This window comes from Schistocerca gregaria, unplaced genomic scaffold, assembly GCF_023897955.1.
Source record: "Schistocerca gregaria isolate iqSchGreg1 unplaced genomic scaffold, iqSchGreg1.2 ptg001269l, whole genome shotgun sequence".
Taxonomy (NCBI): domain Eukaryota; kingdom Metazoa; phylum Arthropoda; class Insecta; order Orthoptera; family Acrididae; genus Schistocerca; species Schistocerca gregaria.
The window spans coordinates 1-7,500 of record NW_026062583.1 but is presented as its reverse complement, the minus strand read 5'-3'; the positions used below and the strand labels follow the sequence as shown (position 1 = coordinate 7,500).

The following is a 7,500-nucleotide window of genomic DNA, read 5'->3' as shown; positions in this document are numbered from 1 at the left end:
CGGCGGCAAAGAGTGCTCCTCTGAGGATATAGATGTTCCGTTCCGCCGCACAATGGTGACGGTGACCGCTGCCTGCGGTGGCAACGCTGGGCACAGTCGATACTCGCCGTGTGGTGGAAGGTAAACATTATGCGGTACATCAGTACTTTCCTAATAGTTCGGTCGTCTCACGGCACTGCTTAGTAAATGATGCAAGGCCAAATATAGATGATTTATGCGAATGTCCCTATACGTGCTGTAAGACTGGGCACACAACGTGAATCGCACGTCAGCCAGACACTCGAACATGCACCACTCTCGGCCTGCAACGGAGACACACAATACGTAAACATCTGGAATGCGACAATGTCGAGTGCATCCTCTCTGCCACATTGCACCGTCGACACTATGATAACCAGAGCAGTAGGTCCACCTATAAAAGCACAATACCCCACTCCTCCGACAACTACCATTGCTCAGATAAATCAACACCACCAACACACATCCTACACAGAGGGGCACCAAATATCATCCCCCGCCCTCGTGTTATACCACATGAAAAATTGCAGAAGTGAGAGACACACATCCGCCAGCCTCTTGCTACAAGCATCGAACCGACGTGACGTATCTGACGGTGACTCAGGCATCCGTGTACTGCCACCACTATCCACCCCCCCCCCTCTCTCTCTGCCCCCTTCCCACACAATACCAAATTTAACCAACTTTATCGCTTAACCTAACTGTGGCTGTACCAGTTTATCGCTTAACCTAACTGTGGCTGTACCAGTTTATCGCTTAACCTAACTGTGGCTGTACCAGTTTATCGCTTAACCTAACTGTGGCTGTACCAGTTTATCGCTTAACCTAACTGTGGCTGTACCAGTTTATCGCTTAACCTAACTGTGGCTGTACCAGTTTATCGCTTAACCTAACTGTGGCTGTACCAGTTTATCGCTTAACCTAACTGTGGCTGTACCAGTTTATCGCTTAACCTAACTGTGGCTGTACCAGTTTATCGCTTAACCTAACTGTGGCTGTACCAGTTTATCGCTTAACCTAACTGTGGCTGTACCAGTTTATCGCTTAACCTAACTGTGGCTGTACCAGTTTATCGCTTAACCTAACTGTGGCTGTACCAGTTTATCGCTTAACCTAACTGTGGCTGTACCAGTTTATCGCTTAACCTAACTGTGGCTGTACCAGTTTATCGCTTAACCTAACTGTGGCTGTACCAGTTTATCGCTTAACCTAACTGTGGCTGTACCAGTTTATCGCTTAACCTAACTGTGGCTGTACCAGTTTATCGCTTAACCTAACTGTGGCTGTACCAGTTTATCGCTTAACCTAACTGTGGCTGTACCAGATTATCGCTTAACCTAACTGTGGCTGTACCAGATTATCGCTTAACCTAACTGTGGCTGTACCAGATTATCGCTTAACCTAACTGTGGCTGTACCAGATTATCGCTTAACCTAACTGTGGCTGTACCAGATTATCGCTTAACCTAACTCAATTTGTCCCTTAACCTAACTCAATTTGTCCCTTAACCTAACTCAATTTGTCCCTTAACCTAACTCAATTTGTCCCTTAACCTAACTCAATTTGTCCCTTAACCTAACTCAATTTGTCCCTTACTCCTAACTCAATTTGTCCCTTAACCTAACTCAATTTGTCCCTTAACCTAACTCAATTTGTCCCTTAACCTAACTCAATTTGTCCCTTAACCTAACTCAATTTGTCCCTTAACCTAACTCAATTTGTCCCTTAACCTAACTCAATTTGTCCCTTAACCTAACTCAATTTGTCCCTTAACCTAACTCAAGTTGTCCCTTAACCTAACTCAAGTTGTCCCTTAACCTAACTCAAGTTGTCCCTTAACCTAACTCAAGTTGTCCCTTAACCTAACTCAAGTTGTCCCTTAACCTAACTCAAGTTGTCCCTTAACCTAACTCAAGTTGTCCCTTAACCTAACTCAAGTTGTCCCTTAACCTAACTCAAGTTGTCCCTTAACCTAACTCAAGTTGTCCCTTAACCTAACATCTGTCTCGCGTGTGTCCACGTTGTCCCTTAACCTAACCCACGTTGTCCCTTAACCTAACCCACGTTGTCCCTTAACCTAACCCACGTTGTCCCTTAACCTAACCCACGTTGTCCCTTAACCTAACCCACGTTGTCCCTTAACCTAACCCACGTTGTCCCTTAACCTAACCCACGTTGTCCCTTAACCTAACCCACGTTGTCCCTTAACGTAACCCACGTTGTCCCTTAACGTAACCCACGTTGTCCCTTAACGTAACCCACGTTGTCCCTTAACGTAACCCACGTTGTCCCTTAACGTAACCCACGTTGTCCCTTAACCTAACCCACGTTGTCCCTTAACCTAACCCACGTTGTCCCTTAACCTAACCCACGTTGTCCCTTAACCTAACCCACGTTGTCCCTTAACCTAACCCACGTTGTCCCTTAACCTAACCCACGTTGTCCCTTAACCTAACCCACGTTGTCCCTTAACCTAACCCACGTTGTCCCTTAACCTAACCCACGTTGTCCCTTAACCTAACCCACGTTGTCCCTTAACCTAACCCACGTTGTCCCTTAACCTAACCCACGTTGTCCCTTAACCTAACCCACGTTGTCCCTTAACCTAACCCACGTTGTCCCTTAACCTAACCCACGTTGTCCCTTAACCTAACCCACGTTGTCCCTTAACCTAACCCACGTTGTCCCTTAACCTAACCCACGTTGTCCCTTAACCTAACCCACGTTGTCCCTTAACCTAACCCACGTTGTCCCTTTGCCTAACATAGTTCACTGCTCGGAATCTCTGGTGTCGTTGTTATCCTCATGTAGATGTCTTGCGAGTGTTGCTTACTTTCCACATATTCCCGCTATCCACTGTCAATTGTACTGCAATAGGACTATATCGCCCCCCCCCCCCCCCCTCTGCCCCTCTCTTTGTGTCTCCGTCCTCTCAAGCTGGTCGGTCTGGCGTTTGAGTGTTAAATGAGCCTCGCAGCTGTTCAGTTGCGTTCAGATGTCGACGCCCTCAGTGTACGTCGTGGTATGGTCTGTGTCCATTGTCCGCTGATGTCGTACGCGTAACCCACACGCTGTACCGATCATCGGTAGTTACGTACAGAGTGAAGTAGTGTGATACGTGTGACCGTACGCTGGCTGTGCCCAACGGTGTCGAATCTCAATTTCCATATGTTGTGCTCGATGCTACTTGTCTCGTCTCCCAATAACAGCTAGGTTGCACTGTGGTACGCCGTAGAGGCGTGTGGGAGGAACGTACGAACGCATTGTATGTCACCCTGGGTCGCTGGGGGTGGTGGTGCGGTGAGTCAGGTCAGGTCAGCGTGAGCCGTGTGATGTAGTGACGCGTGTATTCCGACTTTGTCGTATTGCCTCACACAAAGTGCTACCCTGGTGGACCGCGTTCCATATCTGGGACATGCCGCAGATGCCGGTTGACAGTGGATCGCGGAAGGGACATCGCATACGTGCGCGGGCCACCTTCCACGTGTTCTCTTCTGCACATGTCGCAGTGTGTATGTGGTCTGATGTAGCGTGTCGTGACACATGACATCCTGGCATGCAAGAATTGTTGAATTCGCAAATGTAGGTGGACATCTACGTTTACTGCCCAAGATACGCAAATGAACTGGAAATCCGTTGTTGAGCGGTTGTTCACGCTGGAGGTGAATCTGTGATGGCGACGATCGGTACAGCTATTAACCGGTTGTTTCAGCGGTACCCGCCACATCCACACACGTGACTAGGCCCATGTGGGTATGAAGCGATACGCGGCGGTGGCTTGGTGGGACTGTTCCCGGCCGGTGAAGGGGGGCCGCCCGGCGTGTTGGCCGCGCGCTGCGTGGGCGCACGCGCAACAGGCGGCTGGTGGGGGGCGCCGAGTGGCAGGAGCGCCAGCCGACGGGCTCGGCAGGCGGCGCAGCTACGCTGCGGCGCACCCTGCACGCGGCGCCTGGCGGCCAAAGTTGGTTCAGCCGAGCCCGGTGCGAAGCGCGGTGGACATCTGCAGTGTGCTGGTCTGATTGAGGACTGTGTGCGTTGAGGATGCGCCGCCGCCTGGCACTCGGCGCCGCGACGCCGTCTGCTGCTCGGTCGCCCCAGCGGTTCTCGCAGGTGGTTTGTATCGCAGTTGTGCGGACGTGTTGGCGCGTGCGCTGTGCTGGGAGAGTTCGCTTCTGCACCCAAGTGGGGCTTTGCCCTTGTGTGGCGCTGGCGTTGGAGCTGCCGGTCACCATAGGTGGCGCGTGTTGTCTCCCGCCGGCAATGCCACGACAGCACGCTCCCGGGCCTCTGTCGGCAGCGGCAAGCTCAGTTGGGAGCAAGGGTGTTCGCACTAAAACCGTCTACTCGCCTAACTCCGGGCGATTGCGCCTCTCTCGAAACCGACCAAGTACCTAGGACGGCGCTGCGCGCCGCCGGGACCTGAGAGGGTTTCGAGGTGTATCGTGCAGGGGAGCTCGGCCTCCTCCTGTTTGCAGAATAATTGAGCGGACGCTTGCGTGTTCGCGCGGGCCCCCGGGACACACTCCCGGGCGGCCGGCTGCTCAGCTCTAGTTGACGCAGCTCCCTGGTTGATCCTGCCAGTAGTCATATGCTTGTCTCAAAGATTAAGCCATGCATGTCTCAGTACAAGCTGCATTAAGGTGAAACCGCGAATGGCTCATTAAATCAGTTATGGTTCCTTAGATCGTACCCACGTTACTTGGATAACTGTGGTAATTCTAGAGCTAATACATGCAAACAGAGTCCCGACCAGAGATGGAAGGGACGCTTTTATTAGATCAAAACCAATCGGATTGGCTTGTCTGGTCCGTTTGCCTTGGTGACTCTGAATAACTTTGGGCTGATCGCACGGTCCTCGTACCGGCGACGCATCTTTCAAATGTCTGCCTTATCAACTGTCGATGGTAGGTTCTGCGCCTACCATGGTTGTAACGGGTAACGGGGAATCAGGGTTCGATTCCGGAGAGGGAGCCTGAGAAACGGCTACCACATCCAAGGAAGGCAGCAGGCGCGCAAATTACCCACTCCCGGCACGGGGAGGTAGTGACGAAAAATAACGATACGGGACTCATCCGAGGCCCCGTAATCGGAATGAGTACACTTTAAATCCTTTAACGAGTATCTATTGGAGGGCAAGTCTGGTGCCAGCAGCCGCGGTAATTCCAGCTCCAATAGCGTATATTAAAGTTGTTGCGGTTAAAAAGCTCGTAGTTGGATTTGTGTCCCACGCTGTTGGTTCACCGCCCGTCGGTGTTTAACTGGCATGTATCGTGGGACGTCCTGCCGGTGGGGCGAGCCGAAGGGGTGCTTTCGCGTCCCGAGGCGGACCCCGTTTAAATCCTACCAGGGTGCTCTTTGTTGAGTGTCTCGGTGGGCCGGCACGTTTACTTTGAACAAATTAGAGTGCTTAAAGCAGGCAAGCCCGCCTGAATACTGTGTGCATGGAATAATGGAATAGGACCTCGGTTCTATTTTGTTGGTTTTCGGAACCCGAGGTAATGATTAATAGGGACAGGCGGGGGCATTCGTATTGCGACGTTAGAGGTGAAATTCTTGGATCGTCGCAAGACGAACAGAAGCGAAAGCATTTGCCAAGTATGTTTTCATTAATCAAGAACGAAAGTTAGAGGTTCGAAGGCGATCAGATACCGCCCTAGTTCTAACCATAAACGATGCCAGCCAGCGATCCGCCGCAGTTCCTCCGATGACTCGGCGGGCAGCCTCCGGGAAACCAAAGCTTTTGGGTTCCGGGGGAAGTATGGTTGCAAAGCTGAAACTTAAAGGAATTGACGGAAGGGCACCACCAGGAGTGGAGCCTGCGGCTTAATTTGACTCAACACGGGAAACCTCACCAGGCCCGGACACCGGAAGGATTGACAGATTGATAGCTCTTTCTTGATTCGGTGGGTGGTGGTGCATGGCCGTTCTTAGTTGGTGGAGCGATTTGTCTGGTTAATTCCGATAACGAACGAGACTCTAGCCTGCTAACTAGTCGCGTGACATCCTTCGTGCTGTCAGCGATTACTTTTCTTCTTAGAGGGACAGGCGGCTTCTAGCCGCACGAGATTGAGCAATAACAGGTCTGTGATGCCCTTAGATGTTCTGGGCCGCACGCGCGCTACACTGAAGGAATCAGCGTGTCTTCCTAGGCCGAAAGGTCGGGGTAACCCGCTGAACCTCCTTCGTGCTAGGGATTGGGGCTTGCAATTGTTCCCCATGAACGAGGAATTCCCAGTAAGCGCGAGTCATAAGCTCGCGTTGATTACGTCCCTGCCCTTTGTACACACCGCCCGTCGCTACTACCGATTGAATGATTTAGTGAGGTCTTCGGACTGGTACGCGGCATCGACTCTGTCGTTGCCGATGCTACCGGAAAGATGACCAAACTTGATCATTTAGAGGAAGTAAAAGTCGTAACAAGGTTTCCGTAGGTGAACCTGCGGAAGGATCATTACCGACTAGACTGCATGTCTTTCGATGTGCGTGTCGTGTCGTGTCGCGCAACACGCTACCTGTACGGCAGTGGCCGTGCGCCGCGTGCGGAACCACGCGTGCCTCTCAAAACTAGCGGAAGTGTTGTTGTTGTTGTGTGGTACGAGCGCTGAAGCTCTGGAGCGGCTGGCCTGCGGTACCTGGCGCCTGGCGCCGGTTTTGAATGACGTTCGCCCGAGTGCCTGTCCGCCCCGGTGTGGAGCCGTACGACGCCCATCGGCTGTGAGGCCGTTGGACACAAAAAAATAGTGGAACAGGGGCCGTCAGACGCCTCAGTCCCGCAAATGCTGCTGTCTTGAAAGAGACAGTGGGAGACTGAAAAGGAAAAGATCACCCAGGACGGTGGATCACTCGGCTCGTGGGTCGATGAAGAACGCAGCAAATTGCGCGTCGACATGTGAACTGCAGGACACATGAACATCGACGTTTCGAACGCACATTGCGGTCCATGGATTCCGTTCCCGGGCCACGTCTGGCTGAGGGTCGGCTACGTATACTGAAGCGCGCGGCGTTTGTCCCGCTTCGGAGACGTGGGAGTGTCGTGGTCGCCTGTGTGGCCGGCCGCGTCTCCTTAAACGTGCGATGCGCGCCCGTCGCCTGGCGGTTCGCATACCGGTACTTTCTCGGTAGCGTGCACAGCCGGCTGGCGGTGTGGCGTGCGACACCTCGTACAACGACCTCAGAGCAGGCGAGACTACCCGCTGAATTTAAGCATATTACTAAGCGGAGGAAAAGAAACTAACAAGGATTCCCCCAGTAGCGGCGAGCGAACAGGGAAGAGTCCAGCACCGAACCCCGCAGGCTGCCGCCTGTCGTGGCATGTGGTGTTTGGGAGGGTCCACTACCCCGACGCCTCGCGCCGAGCCCAAGTCCAACTTGAATGAGGCCACGGCCCGTAGAGGGTGCCAGGCCCGTAGCGGCCGGTGCGAGCGTCGGCGGGACCTCTCCTTCGAGTCGGGTTGCTTGAGAGTGCAGCTCCAAGTGGGTGGT

At 52.8% G+C, this 7,500-nt stretch overlaps 2 non-coding genes across 2 annotated transcripts; both read left to right on the top strand.

Moving 5' to 3' along the window:
* Positions 1-4,579: 4,579 nt before the first annotated feature.
* On the top strand, positions 4,580-6,472 carry LOC126330211 (small subunit ribosomal RNA). Its single transcript, XR_007562800.1, has one exon. It is a non-coding gene; the product is annotated as a small subunit ribosomal RNA (ribosomal RNA).
* A 369-nt stretch (positions 6,473-6,841) lies between these two features.
* On the top strand, positions 6,842-6,996 carry LOC126330204 (5.8S ribosomal RNA). The gene has a single exon (XR_007562795.1). It is a non-coding gene; the product is annotated as a 5.8S ribosomal RNA (ribosomal RNA).
* Positions 6,997-7,500: the final 504 nt, after the last annotated feature.